General features: G+C 36.9%; 1 protein-coding gene across 1 annotated transcript in view; it reads left to right on the top strand.

Moving 5' to 3' along the window:
• Window positions 1–3,760: 3,760 nt before the first annotated feature.
• LOC127639373 (poly(rC)-binding protein 4-like) overlaps window positions 3,761–19,790 on the top strand; it is a 163,010-nt gene continuing 146,980 nt past the window's right edge. Inside the window, exon 1 of the mRNA XM_052121340.1 lies at window positions 3,761–3,891. The gene's annotated coding sequence lies outside the window, so the exon portion shown is untranslated. The remainder of the gene's footprint in view (window positions 3,892–19,790) is intronic.

Genomic DNA, 19,790 nt, shown 5'->3' with positions numbered 1-19,790 from the left:
ATTGTCTGGGAAAGGAATTTGAAAGGGTAAAGTTCATCCAAAAATGAAAAGATCTGTCATTATTAACTCACCCTTATATTGTATGCTGTTATGGAACACAAATGTAGACATTTCTGAAGAATCTTCGCTCAGCCTTTTCTAAACAACAACAGTATTTAGGGATGCCAGGGTGTGAGTTTTTAACTTTGCAATTACCGTCAGAGAAAATCCTGCTGTTAATCGGTTTCATGATTATATGCACATGTTCTTATTATGCAACAAAAATCTACTGATTCAAAACATTTCATGTAAACATGTCACAACTAAACGTGTTAGAGTACATACACCCCAAACTCGTCTACTAAGCACAGCCCTACAATAGAATATAAAAAATTATATACAAATAAAAAGGTTAAAGGTTTATAACATTTAACTGCACAAAACCATCAAGTTTGAGAAGATCCAATATAGAGCGCCACAACACTGCTTATGTGCATTCTGAACACAGAATGACATGCTTTATTGTAACCGGAGAGCTGTGAGTAACAGGGCAATCCTCGCTCCACATTCAAATGTGCATAACTGTAAGATTAGAAATATTGTGGGTGCCCAACATCTAAATAATGGCATCCAACAGTATGAGGCTATTTCTTCTGCAATTATTTATCCAAGCTATGTTTTACATATTGGATGATATTGCTTGTTAAGTTTGTCAAGACAAATTTGATGTTGCCTTCACAAAGCCTTGACTGAAAGTTTCAACTAGTTTTCAAAGTTTGAAGTTTAATTGTTATACTGACATTAGACCACCAGCAAGGTAGTAATAGATAAACAGAATGTGACATAAACCATCAGAAAGATACCTAGAGAGAACAAGGCAGATTGAAGTCTTTTTTGGTTTAAGTTTGAATTTTTTGACAGTTGCCGTTCTCGAGAATTACGAGAATTAACAAACATTCCATTGGCCTGTTTGAACATTCCGTTAATGAACAAACCCAACTCCCCAAAAAATTTGGGATATTATGGAAAATGCTCATTAAAACAAAATGTATTTCTAATTAGTTTCACCATGTGCTATTTTGAAAGCACTACAACAACACATTATTTGATGTTTTACCCAATGTCTCCAATTGAGAACGTGTGGTGTATTATGACTATGGCAAAATACGGCAATGAAGGCCCATGAAGTTGTGCAGATGAAGACCTGCATAATGAATGAATGGGGGGAAGTTATGCTTGCTAAACATAACACATTTGTGTCTTCAGTGCCCAAATGCCTAATAAGTGTTCTTAGAAGAAATGGTGGTTACACAGTGGTAAAAACTCAACTGTCTCAACTTATTTGGAGCACGTTGCAATCATCTGCCTTGAAATGAGAGTATATTAAACAATATATTTTTTTTTAAACATATAAAACGACTATTAAAATCACAAGGTAAGACTTCAAATAATGTGTTGTTTTAATGCGTTCAATATAGCACAGGATGAATATAATTTTTTCTATAAATCTTTTTTGTTATTACTAACATTTACCAAAATGTCCCAACCTTTTTGGAATTGGGGTTGTAAGTCTATGAGATTTTTTCGTTATTTAATTGTATGCAGTGCGAAAACCATATGTCCGATCAGTTAGAAAAGATTTAGCACACTAAGGCAAAACAGTCTGAAGATCTATACTAAGTTTGGTGGATGTAGCTTAAAAGCCAGCCTGATCTCATGACATTTCAGTAAACATGACAAAATTTTTGCAATTCAAAATTGACGTGCTGTATAACATGTTTGGCTGCAGTTTTCCAGTGAAATGTGGCGCCAACGGTGAGTATAATGGTGTCGTATTCATTAAGGTGAATTTATTAAGGTGAATTTTGGATGGAGGTTTTTATGATTAAAATATACCTCCCTAACCTAAAACTGTTGCCTGAACCTAACCAATAGTGTTTTAAAATATAAATGAAACTTTAAAAAAGACATCCTTACCACCCCAATGCCTAAACCTAACCATTAGTGTTTTAAAATGCAGAAGCAAAATGAATAGCACATACTGTATTCTGAAACATCCACGTGACTTCAAAGACTCTGTCGTGTCACATGTCAGTTTGAGTTCATGGTCCGATTCAAGGTCCAACGAACGCTCTATGAGGTGAGCTACCGCGCAAGCGAATCAACTTGGAATACGTTTATATATGTAGGTGGTTCTGTAATACAAGCATTAAAATGTATAGTTTTTCAAAGATGCTTTAGAGTAAAAGTGTGTGGATATCATAAAGTAGCAGGGTCTGAGAAATAGAGAGAAAAAATAAGTATTTATAAAGTCATAACCTACTATTAAAGTCATGATCTGAGAGAGAGTGAATAAAAAACACAGTTGTTGTAGCGCCTCTAGTGTTCATTTCGCATGGAAACTGCAGGCAATTGTACCTGGATGCATTTATAACAAAGTTTTGCAAAAATGTATATAGAGTCACACTTTCACTGTAAGACAAATTGTTAGATTGTTAAAAATCAATCAATCAATCAATCAATAACCATCTTTCTAGAATAACAGTATGTTGGCTTTGTCAAGCCAATGCAATAATGATATAAATTGTTGGTCTGTTCGTCAAACAAACATATTACCGCTTAGTATCGCTTCTGAAGACAGAACACAGCACTCAAGTTGTATGGACTACTTTAATGGTGTTCTTTAGTCTTTTTTTTTGTTGTTGACAATCTTGACAAACATTGTCACTATGAACTGCTGCGTAGAAAGATTGAAGGTTTTGTGTACCATTGAAGAAATAACAGCATACTGATTTTTGGAACTACATGAGGTTGAGTAAACTGGACCTTTTAGTGAAATCATTCCAGCCCTTCCTGGCCCGCCCAGCTCTAACCCTAACCCCAAGGATGGCCTTCACCGAAAATGCATTCTGACATGCAAAAACACTGCCAGTCAAAGAACAGTTTGACACTGCTAATACAATCCATTGTGAGTGTTTGAAACCATCTTGGTCTCTTTCTTGAGACAATTTTCCACAGTCAAACTCACTTAGATGGAGTAAGCAGTGTCCCTTTAGCACGCCATATTGCGATGACAGTATTTTTAGTACAGCCCTATGTATTTCCTCTATTATTTTAAGTGATGCGACAACCATCACGGATAAACAAACTCCCACTGCTTTTCAAATGTCACAGCAATCTTATTTTATGCAGTCCAGAGATTCTCCTCACTGTGTTAAAAGAATAGTTCACCCCATAGGTCATCATTCACTCCCTCCCATGTTGTTTCATGCCCTTTTGACTTTCTTTGCTCCCGTGGAATGCAAAAGAAGAAATGTCGAAGGGAGTGCGTGTTGCTTTTTTCCATGCAATTACAATGAATTGGCACTGGAGCGTTCAAGCTTTAGTAGTAAATGATGACGGAATTGTCATTTTTGGGTAAACTGTTCCTTTAAGAACCTGCCATTCCAACATGATAGATACACAGGCTCTAAGACTGGGGGCAATCTAATTATAGAACTTGGTGATAGAAAGGGTGAGAGGACAGGAGAAATAAAGAGATAGAGAGAGGGACGTTTTTCCTCCCCGCAACAGTAATGTCATCTCCCAGTGGACCGGATTCTGAGGCAGTTGCGGACTGCCTGCAGTCTCCCAGCTGAAGCAAGCCAGACAGACAGACGTAGGTTGATAATAATGGCACTAGCAACTCTCTTCGAGCTACGCCTTTGAGAAGCGCTGGAGGAAAACAAAAAAACGAGGGAGGTGGTTAAGATGTGAGAAGACAGTGGTGAAACAGCCTTAGGAGAGAACGCATCTGTGTGGAGCTGTGACAGACCAAAACAACTCTATCTATCCCAGAAGCTGTGCTTGAATCTGATTGGCCATTTCTGGAGTGTTACAAATGCACCATGTCAACTGAAACTACCGAGGACTGTAAGCAGAGCTGCAAAGTGTGCCTGAATATTTACGTGGCTATAGCACTCTTCTCCATCATTTGATGAATTATTGCTGCTATAATCACTAGAAAATGTACATAAATGTCTCTATAAATATAATTCATTTACTGACTGCTTTCCACGGGTGGTAATAACACAATGTTAATCATGCTTGGCAAATAGTGCTATGGCAAGCTGAATTGACATTTAATCATGTGCATGATATGAATTTTAGATAGCTGCAATTCAGCTTTCACTTATTAAAATGCTAATTTTTGTTGTCAGCAACGGAATCACTATTAGTAAAAATGCAATTATTGATATCATTAAATGCAATTGCACTTGTAGAAGCCTTAATTCTTTATATTAAAAATAACATCATCATTCATTTCTTACTAATTACATATCACCAATGTACTACTTACTAGTTAAAATGATTGTTTATGATGTTAATAATACATTGTTACTAGTAAAAATGTCCATTCTTGATATCAAAACTTGAATTACAACTAGTGAAAATGCTACATTTTAGAAACTATTTTGTTTTTTACTAGTAGCAATGTGCATTTCAGACTTGTAAGAAGGGTCTATCTTTAATCATCCTTTAATTTATTGATAATTTAAATAATTGAACACATATCTAAATACCAACATGTTGAAATACATTTACAGATATAAGAAACTAGCATTGGTACTAATTAAATTCAATTGGTGATATTGAAATGGATATTTACATTGTAACATTGTCATTATTGATATCAAAATTCTTACTAGTAAGAAGTACATAGCTGATATGTAAAATGTGAATTTGTATTAGTAAGACATTAACTAGTTAGGTTGCACTTTATTTTACAGTATGTGTACCTTCAGTATACTTACAGTGCAGTGGCGGCTGCTGGTCTTTCAAAGAGGGAAAGCTCATTTTCGGCCTACATTAAAAACTTATTTACCCTATTTTTTGCACTAAATCAATCTTAGGTGTTGATCTGCCCTGCTGTTTAATTCTAATTTTTTCCTCGTAAGGAAGACTTTCAAATGGCTTCACCAAAATCAGGTCGACAATATTAGCACCGTCTGCCATCGTGCGCAGTTTAACCCGTACAACGCTAGCCTAGCCTACTGTATGAATGAATGAATGAACGAACGAACGAACGAACGCTCTAAAACAAAATATATTAAACTTGGTAAAACTGAAACAGGGAATGTGGTGTATAATTGTGTGAAATGTATTATGCAAATTGACAAGCAATTTCACCAAACAAATATAAAGAAATACGTTGCAGCAGTTTGTCTTTCGACTACACTTGAGAAATCCGCGATGGGACTGAGCGCGAAATAGCTTCAGTGACTTCTTATAGTACAGATTCGCTGTCAATCAAAAGGAGATGCAGTCTTTCGACAGATCCTCCAATCATCACGCGGAAGCCCGGAGTCCGGGCCAGCCCACTCCTCATTCACCCCCAGAGACGCTGAGCGTCCGTGGGAGGGACATAATCGCAGCATTTATCCAATGACCGTCTATTTTCGGAGCACTGAAAAAACTGTTCATAGCAGCCCCATTGAAGTCAATGGACACTCGGCTTCAACAGGGAAATGCACTGACGCTACGGGAATGTATGAGAAGTAAATCGAGTCAGCCGACCTGCTATATGTAATGTAGCTGATTCTGAACGAACTCGTCTTCGAGATGAACGTGTTCTAACGCATTTTTAGTCAATAAATTGTTTACACAATAGTACATATTTGACCATTATTTTTTTGACATTATAGGGGAAGCTGAGCTTCCCTTGCAGTCTTAAAGAAATCCCCACTGTTACAGTGTACTTACCCAAGAAAGTACTGAGTAATATTAGGTAACTACAGGTACTTAATATGGGTTAAGTTTAGGGTTGCGGTTAGGTTTAGGGTTAGTACCTAGTAATCACTGTAGTTGTTGTAATTATATAGTAAGTAAATATACAACAGTAAAAATTAATTGTAGATATGTATAATTGTATTTTAAATAGGATTGAATGACATGCAAGTAATAATGTTTTTTACTAGTTAAAATTTGGGTTTTAATATCAAGAATGGGTATTTCTATGAGAAAGGTTGTAAAAAAGATTACATTAAGATTACAAAATTGTACTTGTGCAAAATGTAATTACTGATCTTAGTAATTAGCATTTGCACTAGTGGTAATTGAATTGTAGATATAAAAAATACATATCACTAACCCTTTTGACATTTACTCACGTGTAGGATAAGCTGCGGTCTACAATGGACCTAGTTTAGATAACATGGTTGCTCTAAAAACGGCAATGATTGAAATTTAAAACACAGGCCTTGCGATGTACCAGCACAAATAGTACATGGTAAGACTGGATTGTGAGTGTTGTTAATAAGTATTATCTTAAGTCATGTAAAAACCTTAAAAACAATTGGCACATATATATATTTTTGCCCGTTACCTCAGTTTTTGCATTAACCACCTTTAAGTGCATTCTGGCGGTTTATGCAGTTTTTGTGTTTTGTCCATACGTCAAAACCAGAGAATAATCTGATGATTGATGTGAACGCATTTTTCTTGTGTTGTCGGATTTAGCGTATTGGTGTGCATGCAAAGGCACTCAATAAAAACAGGTTTTTACGATGAAATACCAAACACTAAGTGGCATAACCCCTAGTGAGATGCCCCTCTGTCTTTACGTTAAAAGAATCTGGAGTACCACATCTCTCCTCTCCTGTGAGTTTCTGTATGTTTATGATTACAAAAAAATGTACCGCTTCCATGCAGACACCTGCTCCAAACTGCTGGCAAGCACACTAAACAGACTGAAAAAATTAGGATGACTTTGGATCGATTATGAGCAATGCTCGGTCCCTGCTGGGAAAGGTTTGGCTTGACATTTTTGCATAGCAATTAGAATGCTTTTTCTTCTCTCGCATTCTCTTTTTTTCTTTTTTCTTTTTCAGCGCTGTCATGTGATATTGATGGCTCAGCCTCAATGCGTGGTTTAAATCAATGTTATATCAGGACAATCTGAGCAAAATACACAGTGATGGTTTTGATTCAACTCTAATAGAAACTTTAATACATTCATGAATGACAAACAAGAGGCCACCTGATCTCTAGCAATGAGAAAAGAAGCCACATCCAATGCAACATAACAAGACTGAAAGATGCTATTAAAAACAACGTCCATGAAATCCAGTGAGGCTAATATCTTTTGGGAGATTCATTCAATGCAAGGGTTGTTTAGCCAATTGTTTTCACCATTCCTGTGAACCAGTAGCACATACAGTGTTTCTCATTCAAAAAACACATGCATTACACATTTCTGTTAATTAATCAGTAAACAATTGTTACGTAAATTGCTGCTTTCAGTGGAATGCATATAATACAACATCACACGGGAAGTCGACACGTTGCTATCGAATGTTCCAGTACTGTGACATTGATTCACCCGATTCTGCCAAGCAGTGCCATCACCCATCAATTCAAGTGTGTTTACTTTATCATGTGACCTGACTGATAGCGTGTTGAGTGAGCAGCTTCAAAGACCAAGGTTCCCACATTGAAACCAGGAAGTCATTTTCCATTGATTATGCGTGTGAGATTTGAAGGTTCCATTTTCCCACTAAGATTATGTTGTTATTCCACAGATGGTTAGGTTAAGGGTTTAGGGGATGAGTTAATAAAATGTGTATTCCTTGTATCACTTTACAACTCACTTTTGGGATCACTTTGTGGACATTTCATCGATAAACTAGAGCTCACAATTGCCCAAATATCCAAAAACACTTAGAGCTTCTGCCACTGGGGGCAGTGGTTCCAATTTTGGTAAGCACAGACCTACTGTTGCCAAATCCACGGTGAGATCAGTCTGAAAATGAACAACAGAATCATTATGCGAACGATTTAGAAATAAATCTATTCTCTCAAAAATAAATGCACTGAATTGGTGTGCAAAAATGCATGTAAGAATGTTTTTTATGAATGATTTACAAAGAAATACCGATTTACACATAAACTACCTTCTTAAAGGTTTTTTGACTACCTTTTTTTTTTATTCAATGTTTTAATTGAAATGTTTCAATGTTTTTTCATTTTTTTTACATTTAGGGCCTTATTATTAAGAGGTTGCTAAGTGCCATAAGTCATAAGTGCAAAGTAAATGGGCATGTCAGTGAAGTTTTGTGATTTTTGTGCATGCATACGCTACATCTACACGCAAGTGGGTTTGTCAAAATCGCTAGCACAATGGGCTAATGGGCTGGGTTAAGTGCAGTTTATTTCTTAGGTTCTTCTCCGGTTATTGAACAATCTGCATCCAATATAGTCCATTCTCTCAAGCACCAGATATATAAACAAAACAGCACGTTCATGAGAAGTTGTTATTGTATAGACTGTATGCAATAAATTAGAATTATAGAAAATTGGACCATCTCCTTTTATATCCTTTTATAATGTGATTCTCATCAGGTTTGGGATTTTCGCTCCATTAAATTATAGGGAATGTAAGGGGTCGATTTTGAAACACGAACAAATTAAACTACAAATATTAGTATAAACATTATACTCTCTCCAACTCTTTCTCTGGCACCTTTTGTAGTGATTATAAAATGACTATATGACAACAGGTGAAAAATACCAATACAAATGAGATCATAAATACAATTTTAAATACAATAATAATAATTGAAAAATAAACCATGACCTATAGATAGTTTAATCGTCAGGGACATCTTTTGATGTCCCACTATATTTTCAAAGTTCGGACATGAACTGTGAAACCACATACAGGTGGAATCTCCAAACTGGATACGCAGGAACCAAGTTTAGACTTGCTTTTGAAATGTCTTTCTCAGGGAAAATGCTAATATGAAGCAAATGTATAAAGCAATGCAACAAAGTATTAGTATGTAGAAAATGAACATGGCTTTACCAATGAATTTACATAAACAAACATTCTTACATTACTTGTCATGCTGCATTGAATGTGACAATAATAGTGTAAGAATGTTATTTACAAGCAAGTTATGCATAAATTAGTTATATTGTTCATGAATGAAGCCCAGTATTTTTACAGAGCCTCAACCTTGTCCGTTTGTTGTGTGTAAAGCTTTTAGCATTAATTGGTTTAGTCTTTAATGGCATTTCTTCTTTATCAATAGTGTTTTGTAAGACCATTGCAAATGTCATATTGGTATACCACTAATACACTGAACAATTATGTAAAATAAGATAGGCTTACAGTACCAACAAAGTATCCTGTTTAATGGATAAACTCAATGAATTTTGGTTTGGTGCATCATGATTAGCTAACACTTAAGCTGTTTGAAATGAAGACTCTGTTACGTTTTCTTCCATTGTGGTGCATTTTATTATTGTAGTAGGCTGTGTTGTGCACATCAAGATGTCTTAAAGGAATATTTTGGGCTTAATAGAAGTTTGGTTTAGATTTTATTTGTGGCATGATTACAAAAAATCAAGGTTACAGTGTCTATGTGGTCAATGTCACTGCCTTAGGCTAGTTGCTAGTTTTGGGGAGTATCACTAGCTGTACTACCACTTATACTCAGTTTTTGCACTCTAAATTTAGTTGGAAGCTGGTTTGTGTTTAATTAGCCACTTCACCATCGTGTCAGGCATAATTGATTGCTTTTATGCAATATAGCCATTAACTCTTTTTTTATCGCTTTGGTTGGAAGAGAATGATACTTTGTCATGGCAAATCCAATGAAATTTTGCCTTCCATAATTCATTTTTATTTAACATTTTAGCTGAATGTTTTATGCCGCATATGTTGTGGGCACCAAAATGCCAACGGTCCACTGCCATTAAACAACAGTTTTAATTGCCTGCCTTATACTTCCCCTACGCCAGGACTGCTAAGGGACCAGTTAACTGTGCAATTTAGTACAGAAATATGAATATTCAGAATGGTTTCATTTAAAAGTTTGACTCCAACGCTGAAGATGAAAATCCCTGCTAAATCTTTTAAAAAATTAGAATGAATACTGAAAAAGCCTCTTTGGTAAGCGTTGATTGCTTGGTTGTGGAACCACATAAAACATTTCTTCCATCCTTGTTCTGAATGATTTATAATTATTTATTTGCATGTAACATTCTCATGTCTGTACAGTGAATAGAGTAGGTATTAAAAATGACTCATTCCGTATTCTGTACAGTTTATTGCCTTTTAAATGTAGCTATCAAACCCTGAGGATTCACAACCAAGATGAGAACCGCAATACAATCCCTGACATGCTAACAAAACCCTATTTTTCCAAAGATTTTTTTATTATCATAACTTGTCAAGCTTCTTGCGAGAATTAACCATGATTAAAATCCCCTGAAATTTCATACTTTGTTCTACCACGATTGTCACATTATAACACTGTTTGGGCAATTACTGCCTCTTTCACTGGGGAATTACTTTTGCATTTCATTAAAATAAGAGCTGCAAGAATAAATGTCGCTCACTTTTTTTTCCTCCATTTCATCTTCTCCCTCCTTTTCAAGCTTCCTTCCATATTTGAGAGACACTGCAGCAGAGGCACAAACATGCTGATGATAAATAAAAAAAATTGCAGATAAGAGTGATATGCATCAAGTGTTATATAGTCGATTCCACATCAACCACAGTTTTACACTGTAAAGTGTGTTTTAACTGATCTGTGAGGAAGTGCTTGCTATATTCAATACTGTAGGACTGTATGATTATATGTGTATTTGCTGAATAACATTTCAATGCATTGTGTTCCCTCGCAATAAGTTTTGCATTCTGTTGCAATTGAGTCACAGAACTTTTCGTGTTCTCTCGCGAAACGTTTTGCATTCCTGTGCATTAGTTGTGCATTCTATCACGACATTCTTTTGGCATTTAAGTGCAATAGTTTTGTATTCCTCACAGTAGCTTGCATTCCCTCGCAATGAGTTTTTCATTCCCTCACAATACTTTTGCTCTCAAAAAAATGTATTATTATATTATTATGATTTTTAATTAAAGCATGGTACATTTTGAGGTTACTATTGTTTTGCAACAAAAAAAAGCATAGTTGAACTATGGTTACTGTAGTAAAACCATTGATTATTTTTGTAAAGGATGGATAAAGCCACTGTGACGGAACGCAAAAAGTACTGTGAGGAAACACAGATGGAATTCCCTCTCTGTCCTCTAAGGTCCTCTGTACCATAGTCATTATGCTTCTCAAGTAAATTGATTTCGTTCAAAACATTTTTTTTTATGATAGAATTAATGTGTTTTTTTTTGCAGTGTACTGTTATATACTATGTAATATGATTTTGCCCATACACATTTGTGTATTACCTTGCCATACCTCTTTCTGTATATCTGGTCCCCTTTCTCTGTCTCTCTGCACTGCAAGAGCAGTCTCAGCAGCCTTGACATGGGAGCAAAACATGCCAGCACAGAAACCGTTTGATTTAGCCCTACTGCGCGCTCTTAACGTGCTGTGCTTTTACAGACATTAAACGCCGCGAGCCGAGTTTCTATTTATTCATGTTCTGGCAGGAATCAAAATGACATGTGCCTCCCAGAGTCAACATAAAGACACCAAACACTTGCTGCTTTGAACCACTGGAAACAACAGAACCGGCTTAAGCTGATCAAATTAAAAAGTTGCCACTGACTATTGAACTTATATCAAAACAAAGTGGGGTTCTCCTCATTTGACAAATTACACAGTATAGGGGGCTGACACATGTCAGCATGAAATGAAAAAATGCTTTCTTTAATTGTTTTTTATTTTTATTATTATTAAAATATATACCTTTTTCTTGAGAAGCAGTACTGTGTAAGATATTAAATAATATATAATGAAAGTGACAGTTCACTCAAAAATGAAAGTCCTGTCATCATATACTGACACTTAGAACTTGCATAAAAAGATCAACTTTCATTCCAATAATTACCAAACAGTGAACATTTTAACTTACATGTTATAAATGCTTATTAAACTTAATTAATACTTATTTTAATAAAAAAAAAAAAAACGCAGAAGATGCCCTTATGCATAATTTATGCCACAATGAATAAAAAATAAATGATTAAAGTGATTAATATACTGGTTTCTAATGTTGATTTACATCTGTCCAATTTATGTTAAGGTACATTTTCATAGGTTACTAATTTTGCATAAATATTATTAAGCATTTATAACATGTGAGGTAAAATGGCTCACTATTTGGCAGGTAGTGCATTAAAGTCACATTTTATTTTAATTATTTTTTTTTTTGTTATAACCACATTGTAAGGGGGTTAAGATGGGCAAGGAGGAGGCGAGAACCGGCTTTTCAATATAAATAATAATTTAATTAAACTCAAAACCAAAAGCACAAACATAAACAAACACACACGACGGACATGCCCGTAATTCTCTCTCTCTCTCGAACCATCGTCACCGGCTGCCTTTATCCCTCGCACGCCTCATCAGGCCGATTGGGGACCGGGCATGCGATATTCTGACCCGGCCCCGCCCCCCTCCGCTCCACACACATGTTAATGTTTTATGATGCATTTGTAAATGACATATCAGTCCTAATTAGTTAATCACTTTATAATCACTGAACATATGGAGTATTAATGTAAAGTGTTACCTAATTTTACTTCATGTAAAAGTTTCTTGTTTTAAGCTTATTTATTATTTTAACAGGAAGGCAAGGCCAAATTGTTGATTAAAAATGATTTTAAATGAAAAGTACATGCAAAAATAAATAAATAAATAAATAAATATAACAAGGCCAGTGAGAGCTGATGGCCAGTTCAGAATGAGTCATAGCTGTGATCTGGATAGCCATGCTTGATGCTATACTGTAGTAATATGTCCGTCTGTTGATGGGGGAAAGCCAATCATGGCAGCTCCCACTGCAGTCTGCCAGACTGAAGAAATGACAGTCTTAGCAGAAGCCAAATAATGAGCGCCCTCTTGAACGAGAAGGTCTCTGTTTTTAACACAGTTCACAAAATGTCTTGTTCACCGTTAAACATTTCAAGGACGTTTTGTTTTATTTGCTCTCTTTTTTCAATAAAAAGACACATTTTAATATAACAAAAAGACAAGTAAACCAAGGAATGATGTATCAGAGTAAAAAGGATGAATTCTGTGTACTCAGTTTCACACAGGTGATGGGAGGCATTGGAAGCCCATTTTAACAATGACATAGCTCCCCCTAGAGGAGCAAAGGTGAACTACATAAACAAATTCATCTCAGCCAATTCGTTCTAACCTTCGTCCTTCAGTTTCAATGCCATGGAAAAACTTTAAGCAGTCTTGTCAGTATATAATCACAATCTCGCTAAGCAGCCTTCCTCGTGGTTTTATTACAGCATGGGAGACAGACATTCATTTCGGTTCAAAAACCCAGAGCTGAGACTTTTGCTGATTACTGACATGTCAAGCTGACAGTTAGACTTTGAGTCCATTCACTCCATTGAGAGCTGACTTATATGAACCTAAAAGGCGTTTTATGAACAAAAGGAGATAACCCAAGGGACATTGAAACAATCCTCTGGTATCATTTGATGAGCAATATGCAGACTGCCCCCACTTTATTCCTCCCAAAACCCCCATTCCCTGTCTAGAATGATGTGTACAGGAATATGGGAATGGTTTGGAATGCTAAGCAAAGTAAAAGCATTTTGGGATACATTGCAGTCAATTGCACTTGAGAATAGAGATGTTCAGGTTGTGGCCCCAAAACCCGGAAGACAATGTCCTTTTCAAGTCTTGGCAGAAAGATGATAAATGATGAAAATTATCTAAACTTGCTGTCTAAGCAGTCCGGCCAGCAATGGTGGCACTAAGCGCTCTAATAAAGTGCAACCTTGAATCACTAATGCCCAAGCGACTCTACAGTTGTCTCAGGTTGAGTTTGGCTCGTAAACATCAGTGGCAAGCTTTATGCTGTAGCAATGCTCTCGTAAGGTCAATGGGATCTCTTTATTGGTTTGTTAAGTTTAATGTTTGCATTGTAAACCTGAAAATATCTAGTAAAATCAGATCACATACAGAGTAATGCCCCTCTCAACCTTGTATGTTGCATAGAAACTAGTGTCCTATTGTACTGTTACGTATTGACTAAAACTTTTTCTATGAACAGGTCTCCATGGTGAATTGGCCTGCTGGAAACATCCATTAATAAATATATCAGAGTTTTATAGGGAGACTTGAACCTTCCTTGACTATGGTTTTTTTTTTTCATAAAGAAATCTAATAGTTTTCTTCATGTCCCATAATTTACATTGGACATCAAGTGGCGACCCAAAACAATAGTTCTCAACTGGTGGGTTGTGAACCAAAATTGGGTAGTGAAATACCATAGAGTTTGATTGGACGCAAATCTTTTGACTTCACCAACAAGAACAAAATGATATTCGAGGTGTTTTCTCTTCCCTTTCAAAAGTTGATAAGCCTGTTTATTTGTCTATCTATGGTTAGTTGCATTTTATTATTGCCATTTAAGCATCAATTTTCTCAATGCTGTCGATGACCCAATGAGTGCTATTTATGTCGATGACTTCAATAAAATCATTTTTCCATTAGACCTTTAAGACAAGGCTGAAAGAAAATGTGTAATGCTAGTTGATTCAATATGAAATATCATTGTGAAGTGTGTTTTGCATCAAAGAAGAAGCTGATTTTGCACATGGCTGCTTTTGCATTATAGACCAGAAAGAATTCTCTATCATTCCTGGGCTGTCTGGTTTGTGACAGTATAGCGACAATCAGTATAGCCACAAACATATCTGTCTATTTGCAATATTGGAAAGGTGAAGAATGTCATCACTGCACATAATAGGACTATAGAGACATCTCTCTTTGAGCACTATTATTTAACAGATGTTCTACATAGGACCTTTTTGTCATTATTTTTGATTATTGCCAGTGTAGAAGTTCCAGCTGAGACAGAGTGGTGCTTCTCCTACAAAACTCGCAACCATGATGCTAAGTATGTGTTTCTCAATCAGCAACATGATCAAATGGGAAATCGGCATGTTTGCTTCCGAATGTATCCACAGGATCTGGTCCCATGGAAACTAAGTAATGACATTCACAAAAACAATGGTGAGAATGCTTTGGGGGTTCCATTTTTCCTCTAAGATTAAATGTCCACTCCATTGAAAGTTAGGGTTAGTGTTGGGGTTAGGGCATATGGTTAATTAAATATGCATTTCTGTTGACTGTATTCCATAATTTACAATAAAAAATAAAAAAATATTCACTTTTGATGCTACTCTGTGGATTGTTCTCCAGAAAACTGGAGCTTGCACATTTGAATTTCAAATTCAGCTGCAGAACTTTTGACCTACTGTCACAGAATTCACACTGTCACAGTGTGATCAGTCTGCAACCAGCTACTGTATATACAGACCCCTAGGGTTCTGTGCTGCAACTGCAAAGGGCTTATACTGTATATATACTGTTCAGTGTATAACTATAATTTGACATTTGACTTTGTCCTATAAAAGAAAATGTCACATAATATGGCCAATATGTTGAGAATCAAGTGTGGGACAGTTAAAATGGGCCACATGTATTGCTGTACAATTGGACGAGTCAACTGACATAAAGAATCGTACCTGGTTGAAATTGATATCTACAAAGACATTATTGATAGACAACCATTTTAGGTTCTGCAAGCTACTGTTGTTTAAAATCATGGGTGAGGAAATTTTCAATGTTTTTAAGTCTTTCCGTTGAGCACTTGTTGAACTGGCAAATTTGCTTGCTTGTGTAACGGGATTAGGTGATTGACGGCAATATTGGCCTATCAGCAAGCGGTGTTTTCTATTTAAAGGCTGATTGGTTGTCACCCGGGATGCGTCACGTCTGTTTTCCCCGTTTGTTTGTTCGTGCCGACGGTGACTGTAGGTAAGCACGCTATGTTGTAATAGTTTTTGTTGTAATGATTTCTGGGGATTGTTGTGGTGTGTATAATGTGGAATCGTCTCTGTTAATCGTAGTGCAGCTTTACGTGTTGGTGCTGTGCCCATTCGCGCTGTCTGGTGTATGTGCTTATTGCTCGTCTAGCAGGTATGTTTATTGTGAAGTGCTCATTATGTAGTGCTGGTGTGGCTGTGTGGGTTTAACACTCTTTTTGCGTACTAAAATAGGTGTGATTCCCTGTATCCCATTGTGCTATTGGTGGGCATGACTGTGACTAATCTGTGGCTATAAAGCATGCTACCTGACATGATATCCGGATGGTAAGTGTTTAAATGCAACCATGATTGTGATCGGATGAGGATTGGTAACATCTTCTCTTGTCATTTTAGGATTCTCCCTCTCGTTCTCTGCCGTGATTTGTTTGTTGCTGCTCACGCTGTTAAAGCGCTGCGGTTGATACAGCCGCGTTGACGCGATCATCACTATAACCAGAAGGGGACTTCTCGTTCTCTGCCGTGATTTGTTTGTTGCTGTTCACGCTGTTAAAGCGCTGCGGTTGATACAGCCGCGCTGACGCGATTCATCATTTTAACAAGGGGACTGCTCGTTTGATTCTTATCGTGTCGTTTTAGTGCCCTGCTTCATATTTCTTGTTTTGTTTCTTTGATTTAATTCTTTTCTTTTACTTTATTGAAACTGTCCATATATAACAGGTGGTTATAGCTCTGGATCCATGTGATTGCCACCCATTAATGTCATCCCATTTGCGTGTGTAAAAATCTGCTAAGTTGAAATTGCTTTGTAATAATCTCAAAACCAACTATTTGATCCTTTTTGGTTACTGTTTTTTTCCTTCTTATCTTTGCTTTATTGGGAATGTCTCTATTGCCATGTTCATTTTTATAGTTTCTGTTTTTGTTCTTATTTTTTACTGCAGGAACTGGGGTTCCACGGCCGGAGTGCTTTTACTTGTGGTGGTGGTTCTTCTTTATCGTGTGCAGTGTACACTTTGTGTGTGATGGTGTGATTCAACTGCACGGGTGTGTGTGCGCATGAACGTGTGCCCTGTAAAACCGAACTCCACAGTGATTCCTGTCATTGGGTATTTGCTTTACAGTTATATATATATAATGGCTATTTTGTCTTGTGTGTTTCTTTGATCTGAAGTGGGGTTGTCAGTGTTTGATGTGGATCTTAAGTGTCCAACATTTTTAATCACTTTTGTATAAATAAACATTTGTATTTTTGTATTGTACTCACATCTCTCCTGTCTAATTTTATGAGGGAACCGAACCTGTGTGTGCTTTACTCAATGTTTGAGTATTTTTCCCTGGGGTTAACTCCTAGGGTGGCGTAGTCGGACTCTTATTCGTAAATCAACTTGAGCTTGTGTCTCGAAACTGCAACCACTCGTCACACTTGCATGAACGGACAATGCAGCACCAATGATGCGCCAGATCCATTGTATACAACAGGTTTACCCAAACATTCAAACAATGCACTGCATCATTTGCAGGGGAGCTTTAGTAATGGCACACCCCTTCTTAACAAGCTTCATAATTTGAAGTAATATGCATGCCCGGAGCACAGTGTAGATTGAGTTATGCAGCAAATTTTAAGACTTGGGCTTAATTTAAACAATTGTGCTTTGCAAAAATTGCAAGCTCATTTGTATGTGAAAATTGTCACGTTTAATGTGTTTTTGTTCATTTTTTGTTTTCATGTCATTTATTTTGGAAGTCTAGTTACCATTCTATAGTCATGTGTTTCATGTCATGTGATTTCCTTTTTTATAGTCATTTATTTTCTGGTCATGTGATATCCTGATTCCCTCCATGTTCATGTGTCTTGTTTTATTGGTTTATAGTCTTGTTAACTCATTAGCTGTTCTAGTTTGTCATTGTTTCAAGTTTATTAGTCTTGTTATTCTGTTTATAGTTCTTTCTGTTCATTGGTTGTCTTGTTACCCTTAAACTGCACTTGGGTTCTTCACATCATCATCGTCTTCATCTGCCTATCATTGCCAGCACATGTGACAGAATACTTGACCCACACTATGGACCCAGCAGTTCAGTTATGTGACTACATCAGGGGAATCGTCCCCTGAAGGAATACGTAGAAGACATCTGCGCTTTGGCCAACCAGGAAAACTTCTTCCGGGTAGGCTTGAATGAGCTGGTGTTCTCTCTGATTCCTGGTGGTCAAAATACCTTCATGGCTTGTGCAATACCTCGATTTTGCCCTGTAGATGAGTGGTCCTTGTTTCACTATAGGAGAGGTTGACAATGAACTAGGCACTCCTATAGTGGCCGCCAAGCCAGAGTTCCCCATAATGGCCGCCAAGCCAGAGTTCCCCATCACGGCCGCCAAGCCAGTGAACCCACATCATGGTCGATGAGCCAGAGCCCCACTTCATGCTCGATGAGCCAGAGCCCCACGTCATAGTCGATGAGTCAGAGACCCATATCATGGCCAATGAGCCAGAGCCCCACGTCATGGCCGACGAGCCAGAGCCCCACGTCATGGTGACCGAGTCAGGGTCCCACATTATGGTCGCCGAGCCATTGTCCCATGTCATGGTCGCCGAGCCAGGGTCCCTTGCGACATCTTCTGCCCCAGATCCTGAGTCTGCATCATGCAATGTCACAGCCATGCCTTGGTTTGCTCCATGCCATGTCACAACCATGCCTGAGTTTGCTCCATGCCATGTCACACCCACATCTGAGTCTGCTCCATGCCATGTCACAACCACATCTGAGTCTGCTCCATGCCATGTCACAACCACTCATGTTCATGTTTTGTGTTCATGTCTTTTATTTTGGAAGTCTAGTTCCCGTTCTATAGTCATGTGTTTCATGTCATGTGATTTCCTGTTTTATATTCCTGTTTTTCTAGTTTGTCATTTGTTTAAGTTCATTAGTCTTGTTATCTTGTTTATAGTTCGGTCTGTTCATTGGTTATCTTGGTACCCTTGTCCATGTATTTAAACCATCATGTTTGCCATGGTCCTTTGTCAGGTATTGTTAATGTCACATTGTCTGTTTGTCTAAGTAAGTAAAAAAAAAAATTCTAAAGCACACTCAAACACAGCAAAGCTGAAAAAAAGTGCTGAACAGAAAAATAAAACAAATACATACAATAAAATGTGACAAGACAATCTAAATTAATACTGCAAAATGCTAAAGAACACAAGTGTGTTTTAAGCCTGCATTTAAAAATAGACAGTGATAAAGTCTAATGTCCAGTGGTAGCTGATTCCATAGCCTAGGGGCAGCAACTGCAAAGGCTCTATCACCCTTACGTATAAAACGTGACGAGGAATATGCAATAATAGTTTTTCAGCAGATCTTAAAGACCTAGTAGGTAAGTATGGCTGTATTAAATAACTAATATATGATGGGGCCTGGTCATTAAGAGCTTTAAAAACAAACAACAGTATTTTAAATTGTATCCTGAAATAAACAGGAAGCCAGTGCAGAGAGGACAGGATTGGGGTAATATTATCACATTTTCTAGATGATATCAAAAATCTGGCCACAGCATTTTGAACCAATTGAAGATGGAAAATAGAAGATTGAGGAAGACCAAAATAAAGGGAATTACAATAATCCAATTGAGAGGTAATAAAGACATGAATAACAGTCTCCAGGTCTTAAAAAGATAAAGCTGATTTAAATTTAGTAATCATTCGTAACTTATAAAAACAATTTTTCACGACAGACTAAGCCCAAGTCAGAATCTATAATGACACCAAGATTCCTTACATGCGAGTTAACATTGGGGAAATATTGGCTAAGCTCATTAGCAAGAATGCTTCTAGATTCAGCAGAACCAAAAATAATAATTTCAGTCTTATCATTATTTAGCTGGAGAAGGTTACTCGATAACCACTTTTTTATGTCTTCAATACATTCCAAGAGATGTTGAACAGAATCTCCTGATTTCAATGGCAGATAAAGCTGTGTCATCAGCGTAAAGATGAAACAAGATATTGTGTCTCCT

This window comes from Xyrauchen texanus, chromosome 48 (genome assembly GCF_025860055.1).
Source record: "Xyrauchen texanus isolate HMW12.3.18 chromosome 48, RBS_HiC_50CHRs, whole genome shotgun sequence".
NCBI lineage: Eukaryota > Metazoa > Chordata > Actinopteri > Cypriniformes > Catostomidae > Xyrauchen > Xyrauchen texanus.
Note: the sequence above shows the minus strand (reverse complement) of the source record. Positions and strands in the feature narration are given on the sequence as shown.